Source organism: Oryctolagus cuniculus, chromosome 3 (assembly GCF_051225735.1).
Source record: "Oryctolagus cuniculus isolate XC-2025 breed Fujian yellow rabbit chromosome 3, ASM5122573v1, whole genome shotgun sequence".
Taxonomy (NCBI): Eukaryota; Metazoa; Chordata; class Mammalia; order Lagomorpha; family Leporidae; genus Oryctolagus; species Oryctolagus cuniculus.
In genome coordinates this window covers 174967944-174986400 of record NC_142869.1, presented here as the reverse complement: position 1 = coordinate 174986400, position 18457 = coordinate 174967944, and the positions used below count along the sequence as shown (strand labels likewise).

General features: G+C 41.0%; 1 long non-coding RNA gene across 2 annotated transcripts in view; it reads right to left on the bottom strand.

Annotated features, from left to right (window-relative positions):
- LOC149127614 (uncharacterized) overlaps positions 1-18457 on the bottom strand; it is a 67874-nt gene that overhangs the window by 10561 nt on the left and 38856 nt on the right. The window lies entirely within an intron of this gene.

The following is an 18457-nucleotide window of genomic DNA, read 5'->3' as shown; positions in this document are numbered from 1 at the left end:
TAGAGGATCGCAACATTTCAGAGTAACTTCCTCCCACCACCACATGAACTGTACAACGGGGACAAATACTAAACATGGAACTCCCTAGCTCCTTTCACACACCAGAGCCTAGTAAAACCGCGTGGGGCTAGCACACCAGTGCTCTCCTATCAGCCCCATCACCATCCAGAGGTGAGCAGGACTTCCAGAGGTGGGGCTACATGTTTCCACTAGCAACGCACAGACACACAGCAGCTCACAGCAGAGGGAAATCTCCCCACGAGCACCAAGACACATACTAAAGATAAAAGGAACCAGAAATGTTGAAAAACAAGGGGGAAAATTTTAATAAGACTAAGGAAGACAGTATTAGCCCCAGAATGGAACACTACGCCACCTCTTCAATAACAGAAGCAGAAGAAGAGATTGAGGATATGCCATAAAGGGAATTCAGAAAATTAATCTTCAGGTTACTCAGAAGAAATCAGAAACAAATTCATGACCTAAATGAAAAGTGTTCCCAATAAACAGAGATATTGAAGAGAAATCAGAATGAAATTCTAGATATGAAGACTTCAAAAAGCAAATAAAAAATACAGTGGGCCAGCGCCACAGCTCAACAGGCTAATCCTCTGCCTGCGGCACTGGCACTCCGGGTTCTAGTCCCAGTAGGGGCGCCGGATTCTGTCCTGGTTGCCCCTCTTCCAGGCCAGCTCTGTGCTGTGGCCAGGGAGTGCAGTGGAGAATGGCCCAAGTGCTTGGCCCCTGCACCCCATGGGAGACCAGGAGAAGCACCTGGCTCCTGGTTTCGGATCAGCACAGTGCGCTGGCCGCAGCGGCCATTGGGGGGGTGAACCAACGGCAAAAGGAAGACCTTTCTTTCTGTTTCTCTCTCTCACTGTCCACTCTGCCTGTCAAAAATAAAAATAAAAATACAGTGGATAGTCTCAAAAATAGAATGAATGAAACAGAAAAATTTCAGAACTAAAAGACAAATTTCTGGAAATAACTCAGTCAGACCAAACAAAATATGAAATCAGGAAATTGAAAAACACGGTTGGAGATCTGCAAGATTCTATCAAACAATCCAACATACAGATCCTAGGAGTTCCAGAAGGCATCAAAATAGAGAAAGTATTATAAAGCCTTCTAAATGAAATAATAGCAGAGAACTTCTCCCTTCTGGAGAAAGAAAGAGACATCAAGTTCAGGAAGTCCACAGAACTCCAAACAGACACAACCAGAAAAGATCCTCACCTTGACACATATTGGCAAAGCTCTCCTCAGTAACACATAACGAAAAGATCCTAAAATGTACACAACAGAAATGCCAAATTACATTCAGAAGAAACCTGATTAAACTCACCCCAGACTTCTTTTCACAAACCCTAAGGCAAGGAAAGAATGGCAAGACAGACTCCAAGTCCTAAGAGAAAAGAACTGTCAACCCAGATTACTGTACCCTGCAAAATCTCATTTATGAATGAAGGAGAAATAAGAATCTTCCACAGCAAACAGAAATTCAAAGATTTTATGAGTACTCACCCAGCCCTAGGAAACAAGCTCAAACACCTGTTACATACAGAAACATACCAACAGGAACATCACTGGAAAAGTAGATAATTACCCAGCAAAAGAACAAATGAAATCCAAAGTACATAAACAGAACTATTTACAGAAATATGGCAGGGCAAATTCAGTACTTAACAATAGTAACACTGACTGTAAATGGTCTCAACTCCCCAGTTAAAACACACAGATTGGCTGAATGGATTAAAAAAGAAAACCCATCTATTTGCTGCCTATTAGAAACACATCTTACCAACAAAGCTGTGCAAAGACTGAAAGTGAAAGGATGGAAAAAGATAATCTAGGCTAACAGAAACCAAAAAAGAGCTGATGTGGCCATCCTAAAATCAGACAAAATAGACTTTAACACAAAAACCATCAAGAAAGACAAGAAGGACACTATATAATGATCAAAGGATTCAACAGGAAGATGTGACCATTATAAATGTATATGCACTCAACCACAGGGCACCTGGCTATTTAAAAGAAATGTTAAAGGATTTAAAGGGAGATATAGATCCAAATACAATAGTGATGGGGGACTTCAACATTCCACTCTCAGAATGGACAGATCAACAAAACAGAAAATTAATAAGCAAACAAAAGAGTTAATAGACACCACAGACCAATTAAACCTAGTAGATATCTATAGAACTGTCCACCCTACAGTCAAAGAGTACACATATTTCTCTCCCGTACATGGAACTTTTTCTAGGATTGACCACATGCTAGGCCATAAAGCAAATCTCAGCAAATTCAAAAAAATTGAAGTCATACCATGCATCTTCTTGGACCACAATGCAATGAAGCTGGAAATCAACTCAAGAATCCCTACATCATATGGAAACATATGGAGAATGAACAACATTTTAGTGAATGAATAGTGGATCAAAGAAGAAATCAAAAGAAGAATCAAAAAATTTCTAAAAAACAAAGATTACAATACAACATACCAAAATTTGTGGGATACAGCAAAAGCAATGTTAAGAGGAAAGTTTATAGCAATTGCTGCCTACATCAAGAAACTGGAAAGACACAAAATAAATGAGCTATCTATGCACTTCAAGGGTCTAGAAAAAAAAACAGCAAACTAAGCCCAAAACCAGTATGAGGGAAAATATAATTAAAATTAGAGATGAAATCAACAAAATTGAAATAAAAAAAGGACACACCATTGGCCAATTAACTAAAAATGGAGAGAGAAGACCAATTCAATAAAATTAGAGAATAAAAAGAAAATGTAACAACAGACACCACAGAAATAAAAAAAAAATCATCAGAATTTACTACAGAGTTGTATGCCAACAAACTGGGAAATCTAGAAGAAACCGCTAGATTCCTGGAGATATACAACCTACCTAAATTGAGCCACGAAGACATAGAAAACCTAAATAGACCCATAAACAAGACAGAAATTGAGTCAGTAACAAAGGCCCTCCCAACAAAGAAAAGCCTGGGACCAGATGGCTTCACTGCTGATTCTACCAAATATTTAAGGAAGAACTAACTACAATTCTTCTCAAGCTATTCAAAACAATTGAAAGGGAGGGAATCCTCCCAAATTCCTTCTATGAAGCCAGCATCACTTTAATCCCTAAATCCAGAAAATATACAACAGAGAAAGAAAACTACAGACTAATTTCCTTGATAATCATAGATGCAAAAATCCTCAACAAAATTCTGGCCAACCGAATTCAACAACACATCAGGAAGATCACTCACCGGGACCAAGTGGGATTTATCCCTGTTATGCAGGGATGGTTCAACATTCACAAGTCAATCAGTGTGACACATCACACTAACAAATTGAAGAAAAAAAAAAAAAAACACATGATTATCTCAACAGATGCAGAGAAAGCATTTGATAAAATACAACATCCTTTCATGATGAAAACTCTAACCAAACTGGGTATAGACAGAACATTCCTCAACATAATCAAGGTAATTTATGACAAACCCACAGCCAGCATCCTATTGAATGGGGAAAAGCGGAAGCATTCCCATTGAGATCCAGAACCAGAAAAAGATGCCCACTCTCCACTGCTATTCAATATATAGTCCTAGAAGTTTTAGCCAGAGCCATTAGGCAAGAAAAAGAAATCAAAGGGATTCAGACTGATAAGGATGAAGTCAAACTATCTTTATTTGCAGAAGATATTATTATACATATAGGGGCACCAAAAGAGTCCATTAGGAGACTCTTGGAACTCATAGACGATTTTGGTAAAATAGCAGGATATAAAATCAACTCACACACAAAAACAGCCTTTATATACACATACAATGCCATGGCTGAGAAAGAACTTCTAAGACCAACCTCATTCATAATAGTTACAAAAAAAATTAAATACCTAGGAATAAATTTAACCAAGGAGGTCAAAGATCTCTACAATGAGAATTACAAAACTCTAAAGAAACAGAAGAGGACATAAAAAAATGGAAAATGGATCAGAAGATGTTCAATATAATCAAAATGTCCATTCTTCCAAAAATAATTTACAGATTCAAATGCAATACCAATCAAAATGCCAAAGACATTCTTCTCAAATATAGAAAAAATGATGCTGAAATTCATCTGGAAACACAAGAGACCTCAGATAGCTAAAGCAATGTTATACAACAAAAACAAAGCCAGAGGCATCACAATACCAGATTTCGAGACATACTACAAGGCATTTATATTCAAAACAGCCTATTACTGGTACAAAAATAGATGAATAGACCAATGGAACAGAATAGAAATGCCAGAAATCAATCCAACCATCTACAACCAACTTATATTCAATCAAGGAACTAAAACCATTTTCTGTAACAAGGACAATCTCTTCAACAAATGATGCTGGGAAAACTGGATTTGCACATGCAGAAATATAAGCAGGACTCCTTCCTTACACCTTACACAAAAATCCATTCAAAGTGGATTAAAGACCTAAATCTATATACTAATACCTTCAAACTACTAGAAAGCATTGGGAAAACCCTGCAAGACATCGGTTTAGGCACAGAGTTCCTGGAAAAGACCCCAGAGGCACAGTCAATAAAAACCAAGGTTAACAGGTGGGATCATATCCAATTGAAAAGCTTCTCTACAGCAAAAGAAATAGGAAAGTAAAGAGGCAACCGCTGGCGCCGCAGCTCACTAGGCTAATCCTCTGCCTGCGGCACCGGCACCTCGGGTTCTAATCCCAGTTGGGGCACTGGTTCTGTACCAGTTGCTCCTCTTCCTGTCCAGCTCTCTGCTGTGGCCCGGGAAGGCAGTGGAGGATGGCCCAAGTGCTTGGGCCCTGCACCCGCATGGGAGACCAGGAGGAAGCACCTGGCTCCTGGCTTCGGATTGGCACAGTATGCTGGCCATGGTGGCCATTTGGGGGGTGAACCAACAGAAAAAGGAAGACCTTTCTCTCTGTCTCTCTCTCTCTCTGTCTAACTCTGCCTGTCCAAAAAAAAAAGAGGCAACCAACAGAATGGGAGAAATTATTTGCAAACTATGCAACTGATAAAGGATTAATAATCAGAATATATAAAGTGATCAGAAAACTCAATAATAGCAAAGCAAACAACCCAATCAGGAAGTGAAGAAGTTGGCAAAGGACTTAAACAGACATTTCTCAAAAAGGGAAATCCAAATGGCCTACAGACACTTGAAAAAATGCTCAGGATCACTAGCTATCAGAGAAATGCAAATTAAAACCACAGTGAGGTTTCACCTCACCCCAGTTAGAATGGTTTTCATACAGAAATAAACAAACAACAAATGCTGGTGAGGATATGGGGGAAAAAGGTACCGTAATCCATTTTTGGTGGGAATGCAAACTGGTAAAGTCACTATGGAAGACAGTTTGGTGATACCTCAGAAATCTGAATCTAGACCTACCATAAGACCTAGCCATCCCACTCCTCAGAATTTACGCAAAGGAAATGAAATCAGCAAATAAAAGTGTCATCTGTATATGGAATCAACCTAAATGCCCATCAATGGAAGACTGGATAAAGAAACTATGGGATATGTACTCTATGGAATACTACACAGCAGTTAAAAAAATGAAATCAGGCCATTTGCAACTAAATGGATGAATCTAGAATCACCATACTGAGTGAAATAAGCCAGTCCCAAAGGGACAACTACCGTATGTTCTCCCTGATCTGTGATAAATAACAGAGCACCTAAAAGGTAACCTGTAGAAGTGAAACTGACACTACGAGAAGCAATTACTTGAACAGCCTTTGTCTTGACTGTCAAGAAGAGTTTATTATTTCATTTTATTTTTTATTCTTTTTTTTCTACTTAACACCATTGGTTAAACTCTATGTAACATAGAATTAATCATAGATATATTAAGTCAATTGAAAATAGATCCCAGTTAAAAATAAGAGTTGAAATGACAGAGGGAGGAGCTGTACAGATTGGCACACATTCCCACAGACTTACCCCTCAGGGTGAAGCTAATGGGACTCCAAATCCCATTAGCACCTATCCCATCTTATATGATAAAGTGATCATATTAAGTGTTAAATTTATGACATAGATAAGATTAAGTGTTAAATGGATAACATAAATAAGAGCAAGTGTCTGGTAATAATAATAGATAGAATTAAAAAGGAGAGACCACTCCAACACGGGAAGCAGTCCACAGGGCAGACTCATAGAATGACAATCACTGTAAAAAGCACTCTGACCTCAGAATCAACCCTTAAGGCATTCTGGTCTAGCTTTAAAGCCCACAGAGCATTTCAGGTATGGAAAGCCAAGACATAGTGGCAAAAACCGTTCTGCATAAAATATCCTTGTGAGTGAGACCCCAGTGGAAAGAAGGGTCCATCAAAGGAGGATGTAATTTTCTCTGAAGGGAGGAGAGAACTTCCACTTTGCTTATGGCTTTATCTGAATACTGACGGAGATTGTAGACTCAAAGGTTTCCATAACCTTGGCAACTCATGGCAAGAGCCTCAGACGATCATTGATGTCATACATAAGAGTGTTAACTGTTAAATTAACAATATGAGTCACTGTGCACTTGCTCCCCATGCAGGACCTCTGTCCTCAATGAGTTTCACTATGAGAATTAACTGTAAAACTTGTTCTAAAACAATTTTTGTGTTTGTGTGCAAATTGCGGAAATCTTTACTCAGTATAGAGTTGGTCTTCTGTGTATAAAGTTAATTGAAAATGAATCTCAATGGAGAATGGGACTGGGAATGGGAGAGGGAGGAGGTGATGGGGTGGGAGTAGGAGTAGGAGTGGGAAGATGAATATGGTGAGAAGAATCACTATATTCCTAAAGTTCTACTTATGAAATTTGTACTCATTAAATAAAAGGCTTCTTTGGGAAAAAGATAAAGTAATATCTGGAAACTATATATACAATGCAATAGTGATAATATAAAATCCTGTTATTTTCCTTATTATAAAGTTCATCCATTCTGATTGTTGGAATCACAGATAATACACTCAAAAGATAGAAAAAAATAATATTAGAAGTCCTGAATTTGCATAACATTTAAACGTTTAGGCAGAGAACTTCCATGCACATTTTAAGCTTACTGGACAGATCTAAGCCTATTGCAAAGATTCAGAGACAGTGCACAAATGAGTAAATATTTTAGAGCAAACTATCAAAATAAATTTTCAAATTAAATACTTGATTCTCATTATTCATATTTGTTATGTTCTATAAAGTCACCTGAACACTGAATTAGCAAATAGTGAACTATTACTCCCAGAGAAACACAGGGCTAGATTCTTGCTAATCCCTGGTTGTATTTCTGTTGGTTGATTATATTTTACCTTGTTATGTGTCTATTTCTGTATAAAGTCACCTTGTTAAATGTACATCTTTGATTCACTACATTGAACTCATGGCTGATGCAAAATTTCCTGTCAGGCACATCACAGCCTTTTGGGATCAGAAACAGCAGAACTCCACTTTAACACTATGACTGGAGCCAGTGTAAGCATAGAAGTCAAAACCCTCAAAAATGTAAAAAATGTAACAGCAAAAAGACCAGCAAAGACCCCTCTTGGGCTGGTGAGGACCTGCGCTGTGGCACAGCCTAAGCAATGGAGCACCCTGTGTCCCTGATGCTCGGCTTCTGGTCCAGCTCCCTGCCGACATAGCTGGGAAGACCAGGATGGAGCTCCTAGCTCCTGGCTTCCACATGGCTCATCCCAAGCTGTGTCCATGTAGGGAGTAACACAGCAGATGGAAGATATTTCTCTTCTCTCTGTCTCTCTCCCTCCCCCTCTACCCCCTCTCTGTGTAACTCTGCACCTCAAATAAACAAACACTTTTAAACAAAGAAAAAATAAGCCTAACCCCCAGTGTGTGACTATTAGGAGGCAGGGATTTGGGGAAGTGATCTCATGAGTTGGATTCTCCCCCTTAGAAAAGAGACCCCAGAGACTGCCCCTATGCCTGCCATCTGTGAACTAGGAAGCAGGCCCTCACCAGACACAGGACCTGCCAGTGCCCTCATCTTAGCCTTCCCAGCCCACAGAGCTGTGAGAAATTAATTTCTGCTGTTTCCAGGCCATCTGGGTCATGGTTCTTGTTACAGCAGCACCAAGGGACTAAGAACGGACACGAGAAGGCAGGCATCTCCTCGTGTGGCCTCAGCTGTGGAAACACAGGTGAAGAAGCTGTGGTTTTTCACCACTCTGTGTAGGTTGGGAATAACCTTCAGAACATCACAAGTATTGATTTTGGGGTTGACTACATTTGAACATTCAAATCTGCCAGTATGGAGCACCACCTGTATTCTCACAGCTGGGACAGTCACACCTAGGACAACAGGTGCAGAGCTCTTTGCTTGTGTCTTGTTTTCTGTGCTTTCCCTTCCATTCCTGTTATTTATCTTTTTGATAATTTTTTAAACCGCAATGACAACAAAAAAAAAATCTGGTAACCAGCAGGAGAGTGAGGTTTCCCAGTAAGAGATGAAGAAAATAAGGCTTTCTCTGGCCAGCTTTGAAAATTTCTCTGCTTGTGAAAAACAAATTCTTTTTCTACCTCATGAACCTTTGTCTTGTCCAACTTGGGGCCCACATAGTCTTTGAACTTCATCTTTCCTTGACTGATTTATTAATTAATTTTTTGTTTTGAAGTCAGAGTTATGGGTTGGGGCAAAGAGAGAAGGACAGAGACAGAGAGACCTTCCATCTTCTGGTTGACTCTCCCTGGGCCCCAACAGCCAGCACTGGGCCAGGCAGAAGACAGGAGCTTCAAATGGGTCTCCCACATGGTGGCAGGGGCCCAAACACTGCTGCCTTCCTGGGCCATTACCAGACAGCTGGACTGGAAGTAGAGCAGCTGGTCATGAACTGGCACCCATATGGGTTACCAGCATCGCAGGCAGCAGCGTGATCTGCTATGCCACAACACCAGCTCCTCATCTTTTCTTTTTGATACCAAATTTCTTTGCTGAATTATTCCAAATCTTTGTCTTTCAAAAAAAAAAAAAAACTGGAACATCCCATTCCATTTTAGCAACACTGAACCCCTCTTTTCTCAGTAACCTGAAATGATTTTCCATCCCATAACCCAAGAAAGCGTAAATTCACGTTTATGGTTCTCTTCCTCTCTGTGCATGTATATACACTTATTTCAGTGACAAACAGCTCTTCACAAGCAACACTGGTGCAGCTGAAAGAACAAGTCGTCCCAGTCTCTTCCTCATGAAATGTCTAAGTAACAAAAAAAGCAAAGTTTTTTTTAACTAGAAATCTAGTTTATCATGGGAGAAAAACCCCATTATAGCCCCAGGCCCCATCAAAGACACTTGAGTTTGTTGGCTTTTGGGAGACCTCTCCACATTCTGCTTCTAACATCACCTGTCAGGAATCCCAGGTGAGGGTAAACAAGTTTTCTAATCTTCACCACCCCAGATTAATGCCTTCTTCTCTGCAAGAGAGAGGACTTTGTTCTAATGTAGAATGTTTGAGGATTTCTTTAAAAAGTGCTCCAAGGCCCATGGGGCAGACATAAAACGTTTCTAGGGCTGAATTTCTAAGAGTGTGTGCTTTGACTCCCACATCTACCGGAAACTCTCAAGGGAATAAACCGATCCTACACAAGATTGAGAAGGACTGAATATTACAGCAGGGCTTAACGATCTGGATGCAAATCAGCATAGCAAAGGTTCTGCATAAAACAAAACTACTTGTCTTTCCATGTTGAAGCCAGTATTTCCCAGCTTTGATGTTGCACCATCCCAAGAGGTGCACTTCGGGTAAGGCTGCTCTGTGGTGATCCAGCTGAGAATGGTTTCCTTTGGTGGGGGGGGGGGGGGTTGCCACAGCCAGCTGGGGAAAAGGAGAATAAATTGGAGTACAGAGGTGGGTTGAGGTCCTGCCAGCCTTTGTGCCATTTTCTAGAGGTGTTATCAGGGCAGAGTCCACACTGATGGCCATGGTGGGAAGCAGGGCAGAGACAAGTGGGATCATCAGCTGTCCTCCGGGTGTCTGTCTGCACTCACTCACCACTCACTCCCTTGTGCCTGACCTGAAGTTCAAGGCAAAAAGGCTAGGGGTTCCCAGAAGCAGAAAGAGAAACAGGGGCTTTCAAGAGAGTATGGCCATGTCGACACCTTGATTTCAAACTTGCAGCCTCTCAAACTGACAAAATAAACATCCCCCATGGGGCTATTTTAAATACTTAGTTCTTAGAGCCCATGCAAAACTTTTAAATCCTTTTGTATATTGATTTTATATCCTTCTACTTTACCAAACTCTTCTATAAGTTCCAATAGTCTCTCAGTGGAGTTCTTTGGATCCCCTGAATAAAGAATCCTATCATCTGCAAAGAGGGATAGTTTGACTTCTTCATTCCCCATTTGTATCCCTTTGATTTTTTTTTCTTGCCTAACGGCTCTGGCTAAAACTTACAGGATTATATTGAATAGCAGTGGTCAGAGTGTGGGCATCCCTGTCTTGTACCAGATCTCAGTGGAAATGCTTCCAACTTTTCCCCTTCAATAGGATGCTGGTCATGGGTTTGTCATAAATGGCCTTGATTCTGTTGAGGAATGTTCCTTCTATACCCAATTTGCTTAGAGTTTTCATCTTGAAAGGGTGTTGTATTTTATCAAATGTTTTCTCAGCAACTACTGAGATAATCATATGGTTTTTGTCCAGCAGTCTGTTAATGTGGTACATCATACTGACTGATTTGTGAACGTTGAACCATCCATGCATACCAGCGATAAATCCCACTTGGTCTGGGTGGATGATTTTCTGATGTGTTGTTGGATTCTACTGGCTAAAATTTTGTTGAGGATTTTTACGTCTATGCTCATCAGGGAAACTGGTCTGTAATTCTCTCTGTTGCATCTTTTTCAGGTTTAGGAATTAAGTTGATACAAAGAATTATGGAGGATTCCCTCTTTCAATTGTTTTTGACTAACTTGAGAATAACTGGAGTTAGTTCTTCTTTAAATGTCTGGTAGAATTCAGTGGTGGCCGGCGCCATGGCTCAATAGGCTAATCCTCCGCCTGTGGCACCTGCACACCGGGTTCTAGTCCTGGTCGGGGTGCCGGATTCTGTCCTGGTTGCCCCTCTTCCAGGCCAGCTCTCTGCTATGGCCCGGGAGTGCAGTGTAGGATGGCCCAAGCGCTTGGGCCATGCACCCGCATGGAGACCAGGAGAAGCACCTGGCTCCTGGCTTCGGATCAGCACGATGCACCGGTCGTGGCGGCCGCCATTGGAGGATGAACCAATGGCAAAAGGAAGACCTTTCTCTCTCTCTCTCTCACTGTCCACTCTGCCTGTCAAAAAAAAAAAAAAAAAAAAAAAAAAAAAAAAAAAAAAAAAAAAAAAGAATTCAGCGGTGATGCCATCTGGTCCTGGGCTTTTCTTTGTTTGGAGGGCCTTTATTACCAATTCAATTTCAGTCTGTTTAGGTTTTCTATGTTTTCATGGCCCAATTTAAGTAGACTGTATGTGTCCAGCAATCTATCCATTTCTGCTAGGTTTCCCAGTTTGTTGGCATACAACTCTTTGTAGTAATTTTTGATGATTCTTTTTATTTCTGTGGTGTCTGTTGTTACAGTTCCAAAAATCAACCACCTTTGTATACACAGACAATGCCACAGCTGAGAAAGAACTTCTAAGATCAATCCCATTCACAATAGTTACCAAAAAAAAAAAATCAAATACCTTGTAATGAACTTAATCAAGGATGTCAAAGATCTCTATGAGAATTTAAAAACACTGCATAGAAGATACAAAAAAAATAGAAAAATCTTCCATGTTCATGGATTAGAAGAATCAGTATCATCAAAATCCATTCTGTCAAAAGCAATTTACAGATTCAATGTGATTCCAATCAAAATACCGAAGACATTCTTCTCAGATCTGGAAAAAATTATGCTGAAATTCATAGAAAGCACAGCAGACCTCAAATAGCAAAAGCAATCTTGTACAACAAAAACAAAAATGGAGGCATCACAATACCAGATTTCAAGACATACTACAGGGCAGTTATAATCAAAACAGCCTGGTACTGGTACAAAAACAGATGGATAGACCAATGGAACAGAACAAAAACACCAGAAATCAATCCAAACATCTACAGCCAACTTATATTTGATCAAGGAGCTAAAACCAATTCCTGAAGTAAGGACAGTCTATTCAACAAATGGTGCTGGGAAAACTGGATTTCCATGTGCAGAAGTATGAAGCAAGGCACCTACCTTACACCTTACACAAAAATCTACTCAACGTGGATTAAAGATCTAAATCTACAACCTGACACCGTCAAATTATTAGACAACATTGGAGAAACCCTGCAAGATATTGGCACAAAGATTTCTTGGAAAAGACCCCAGAGGTACAGGCAACCAAAGCCAAAATTAACAAACGGGGTTACATCAAATTGAGAAGTTTCTGTAAGGCAAAAGACACAGTCAGGAAAGTGAAGAGGCAACTGGCAGAATGGGAGAAATCATTTACAAACTATGCAACTGATAAAGGATTAATAACCAGAATACATAAAGAGATCAAGAAACTCCACAACAACAAAACAAACAACTCAGTTAAGAGATGGGCAAAGGACTTAAACAGACATTTTTCAAAAGAGGAAATCCAGATGGCCAACAGACACATGAAAAAATGTTCAGGATCTCTGGCTGTCAGGGAAATGCAAATCAAAACCATAATGAGGTTTCACCTCACCCCAGTTAGAATGGCTTTCATACAGAAATCCACAAACAACAAATGCTGGTGAAGATGTGGGGGAAAAGGTACCCCAATCCATTGTTCGTGGAAATGCAGACTGGTAAAGCCACTATGGAAGACAGTTTGGAGATACCTTAGGAATCCAAATAATAGTCCTACTGTATGACCCCACCATTCCACTCCTTGAAGGGAAATTAAATTGGCAAATAATGAACCATCTACACATCCATTTTTATTGCAGCTCAATTCACAATAGCTAAGACATGCAATCATCCTAAATTCCTGTCAACAGAAGGCTGGATAAAGAAATTATGGGATATGTACTCTATGGAATACTACACAGCAATTAAAAGAAATCCAGTCATTTGCAACAAAATGGAGGAATCTGGAAAATATACTGAGTGAAATAAGTCAATCCCAAAGGGACAAATATCATATGTTCTCCCTGATCTGTATAACTGAGCACCTAAAAAGAAACTGTAGAAGTGTGACACTATGAGAAGCAATGACTTGATCAGCCTTTGTCCTGACGGTCAAGGAACTGCTTATTATTTTATTCTTTTTAGTATTTTTTTCTACTTAATACCATTGGTTGAACCCTTTACTTAACACAAAATCATTCATAGGTGTTTAAATCCAATTGAAAATTTATCCCTGTGAAAACTAAGAGTGGAAATAAGAGAGGGAGGAGATGTACAGTTCGGCACATGTTCCCAAGGACTTACACCTAAGGGTAAAGCTAAAAACTTGCTATGGGACTCCAAATCCCATTAAGTTGGCAGATACTAATGCTGTCTTACTAGCTAAAATGATCATTTTAAGTGCATAACTGATAATAAAGATAGGAATAAGTGTCAAAGGGATCACATAAATAAAACCAAGTGTCTATTAATAACAATAGATAGAATTAAAAAGGAGACTATGATCCAACATGGGAAGCAGGCCACACAGCAGACTCATAAAATGACAAATGCAGTAAACCACTCTGGCCTCAGGATCAGCCCTTAAGGCATTCGGATCTGGCTAAAAAGCCCATAAGAGCATTGCAGGCATGGAAAGCCAAGACACTGTGGCAAAAAATGGCCTACATAAAAGATCTCTGAATGAGATCCCAGTGGAATGAAGGGGCCATCAAAGAAGGAGGTACTTTTCTTTGAAGGGAGGAGAGAACTTCCGCTTTGGACTATAGCCATGTCTAAATAAGGTCGGAGTTTGTGGACTCAAAAGGCTTCCATAGCCTTAGCTGCTCATGACAAGAACCTCAGGTCATCACTGACGTCATAAATAAGAGTGTCAGTTGTTAAATCAACAACAGGATTCACTGTACACTTGCTCCTCATGTGGGACCTCTGTCCTTAATGAGTTATACTATGAAAATTAACAGTAAAATTTGTCTTCAAACAGTACTTTATACTTTGTGTGTCTGTATGAGTGCAAACTGTTGAAATATTTACTTCGCATAGAGTTTATCTTCTGTATATAAAGATAATTGAAAATGAATCTTAATGAAGAATGGGATGGGAGAGGGAGTAGGAGGTGGGACGGGAGTGGGGGTGGGAGGGTGGGTATGGAGGAAGAACTGCTATATTCCAAAAGCTGTACCCATGAAATTTATATTTATTAAATAAAAGCTTTCTTAAAATAAATAATAAACATTTTAAAATCAGGTTTTTCTAGCCATTGAGTTAAATATTCTGAATTTTTAAAATTCCCGAGGTTTCTGGTTTTCACAAGCACCAATCTACCCAGAGGCAGGGAACAGACAAGAGACCTCAGAGTCCTGTCACAGCAGGAGAGGCTTTGGTAAAACAGCCAAGTGATCACGAAGCTGCTCATTTGCTCATGCAAGCCTAAGAGGGGAAGATGCCTTCATTTAGGGTTCAAAGCACAGCTCTTACTCTTGAAAATGACTTGATTTTTCAAGGATCTCAGAAGCTGGAGCAGCCAGAGCTTAAACTAGACTACAGGTAAGTTTGGTCCTTTGTGCCCAGCTCCTGGGAGGTAAATTCTAAGCCAATGGAATGCCCTCCCTGGTAAGAATGCCTTTGTTTACCTGGGGGCCTTGCACCATGCTGGAGTATGCTAAAATGGAGATTATGGAGCAGGCTTTGAGCCACGTGGCATCACCTTGATCTTTTGAGGGGTTGGAGAATGAAGTCAGCTATGTCTGGGGGGCCAAAATGTCCAGTAAAAACTCTGGAATCCAGGATCAGGCTGACAATATTCCATTCCTAATGTCACACCTTGTTGCTGGCAGAAGCAAGTGCTCTCCACATGACCCCCCTGAGAGAGGACATCGAGATGCTCCGTGCTTTCTCTCTCCCGGGCCACTCCCTGTGTGCCTTTTCCCATTGCTGATTTTTATTCATTCACTTTAACCAGAAATACAGCAGCTTGCTGAGCTCTTTGAATATCCTAGCAAATGACTGGAACTGAGGATGGTCTTAAAGATACCCAAATCATAATCGGACATCATAGTCATGATCATTATTGATCCAGCGTTTTTTCGTTTTGTTTTTGCTCAGTGGCTGCATGGTATTCCAATATATGGCTGTTTTACTATCAGTTATTGCATTATGTTACTTTATTACTGAACCTTTACATAGTATCTGACTTTTCTCTCTTGAAATACTGCTGTACATAGAATGATCAGAAATAGAGGTACTTGTTTATCATTACTATTTTATGGTAAATCCCTAGACGTGGGCTACTCTGTGGTATGTATATTTGATTCACGTTGCCAAAGCATCTCTCTAGAAATCTCATCAATTTGTATCCCTCACACCCTTGACAACTATGTCTATTAGCATTTTTCCATTTCTGTCAATTTAAAAGCTATAAAATGCTGCCCGAATGCTAATTTAATTTGCTTTAATTTGCATTTCATTGACTACTAATGAGGACGGACAGCTTTTTCAGATGTGTTTATTAGACCTTTGAGAACTCCCTGTTGGATTGGATTTTTTTTTCCCAATTTGAACCAATCTAGTGTTTGAGAATGCCTGATTGCAGAAAAGGGGTGCATCCGTGTGAGCAGGACTCACTGGGGAAGCCCTAACAAGAGACCACTTGGGCTGGGCAGGCTGTGGAGGAGAAGAGCAGCCTCATAAAGGAAACCCGTATGTAAGTGAGCACGAGGCATGTGTGAAGACCTGAAGACAACAGCTTGGCTGGGAGCAGAGGACGAGTTGAATAAAGCTGAACAGATACCAGCAGAGAGGGAAAGGGGTCTTAAGGTAGAGAAATTTAACTCAGAGCCGGACTGGTCATCCTGTGAACAGCAATAACCCACGACAGATCCTAAAGCAGGGGAAAGATTTACAACTATCGATTTTCCTTCTTGACCAAATATTTAAAATCTCAACACGTATGTTCATATAAAAATCTATTTTCATTTTTGGGTTTATTTTCTGCCCACCCAATCTCCAATCACCTATCTGTTCAACTTTGCTCTTTATACACAAATCCATTTCCCAATACCTATACCAACACAATCATTATACATACTACATGCACACACATGTATTCCCACCCACCCCCCTTTGCCATCCAGTGGTGCCTCCTGGCTTTGAATATTCTTGTTTTACTTCTTCACCTGATAAATTGTCATCAAACCTTTAAAACCAAAACTCTTTGTTCATATCTTTGGAATCTCAATTACCAAGCTACCCTGCAGTTGGTCTCCTTAACGGTCTACCTGCCGGTCAAAGATTGAGAGAGTTCTCTTGCTTGTTGCAACCATTATCAATTATCCTACCCCTAAGTGGTCTGACGTGAGACTCCTACCTGAGGCCCTAGGAAAGTTCTCCCCCTATGAACTCCATGCAGATACACCTGCCAAGAATCCAGAAATCACATTTTTGAGCAGCAGTGAGTTTTCATTCTTCTAGCTTCTCCTAAAACATTGAAAATGTCCTTATCTGCCAATCTCTCATCAGCCAATATTTTGATTATTAATTCATATCCGAGAGGTACTTGGGTGACAGCTCTGCCTAACGTAGATGAAGAGGGCAGAGAACAAGAAGGCTAACCGCCTCCTGACAAGGAAGAAGAAAACGGGTAACTAGGATCTGACCTCTGCTTCTGCCTCCCAGGGGGAGACTCTGGAGAGAGAGCAACAGATGCCAACAGCTGGAATCAAAATTTAATTTGGAAAACAGCCTCAGAAGCAGCTCTATAGTACAGACTGGTTCCTGGGCTTTAATTCTTAATATATCATAATAAACTTATCCATCCTCTTTGCATTAACCAGGATAGAGAAGAGTAGAAATGACAGCAACTTGTGCAAAAACCTTAAGATGTATTTATTCAGGGATGAGTATTTGTGTGGTGGTCTGCCTCCCGTATCAGAGTGCCTAGGTCCCAGTGGCAGCTGACTTCTGATTCCAGCTCCCTGCTAATGTGAACTCTGAGAGGTAACAGGTTATGGCTCAAGTGGACGCACCCCTGCCACCCACATGGGAGAGCCAGACTGAGTTCTCAGCTCCTGGTCTCAGCCTGGCCCAGATCTGGCTGCTGCAGGCATTCAGGGAGTAAACCATCAGGACGAAGATTTTTTTTTTTTTAATTTTTTGACAGGCAGAGTGGACAGTGAGAGAGAGAGACAGAGAGAAAGGTCCTCCTTTTGCCATTGGTTCACCCTCCAATGGCCGCCGTGGCCAGCGCGCTGCAGCCAGCGCACCACGCTGATCCGAAGGCAGGAGCCAGGAGCTTCTCCTGGTCTCCCATGGGGTGCAAGGCCCAAGTACTTGGGCCATCCTCCACTGCACTCCCGGGCCACAGCAGAAAGCTGGCCTGGAAGAGGGGCAACCAGGACAGAATCCGGCGCCCCAACCAGGACTAGAACCTGGTGTACCGGCGCCGCAAGGCAGAGGATTAGACTAGTGAGCTGCGGCGCTGGCCGAAGATTTTTTTTTCTCTCTCTCTCTCTCTCTCATTAATCAATTAAATACATAATTTTTTTTAAGATTTATTTATTTATTTTAAAGTCAGAGTTATACAGAGAGAGGAGAAGCAGAGAGAGAGGTCTTCCATGTGCTGGTTCACTCCCCAGTTGGCAGCAATGGCCAGAGCTGCGCCGATCTGAAGCCAGGAGCCAGGAGCCTCCTCTGGGTCTTCCAAGGGGGTGCAGGGGCCCAAGGACTTGGGCCAGCTTCTACTGCTTTCCCAGGCCATAGCAGAGAGCTGGATTGGAAATGGAGCAGCTGGGACTTGAATCTGTGCCTGTATGGGAAGACAGCACTGTCGGCAGCAGCTTTACCCACTACGCCACAGCACCAGCCCCAAATAAATAAAATTTTCAAAGAGATAGTTATTCATAAGACCAAGCCTCCCAGTGAACCCACTGGACCATTTTTTAATAACTTCCATGTCCTTGTCTTTTTAAAAGATATTTATTTTGTTTATTTTGCATATTTGAAAGGCAGAATAACAGAGAGGGAGAGAGGGATCTTCCATCCACTGGTTCACTCGCCAATGGCTGCAATGGCCAAGCTGGACCAGTCTGGGCCAGGAGTTCAAACTCCACCTGAGTCTCCCATGTGGGTGGCAGGGACCCAAGTACTTGGGCCATCAATTACTGCTCTCCCAGATGTATCAGCAGGGAGCTGGAACAGAAGTGGAGCAGCTGGGACTTAAACATATACTTCAATATTAGATGCCAGAGACACAAGTGGTACTTAACCCACTGCACCAAAACATGGCCCCTCACATCCTTACCTTGAGTAAAATGCACTCCA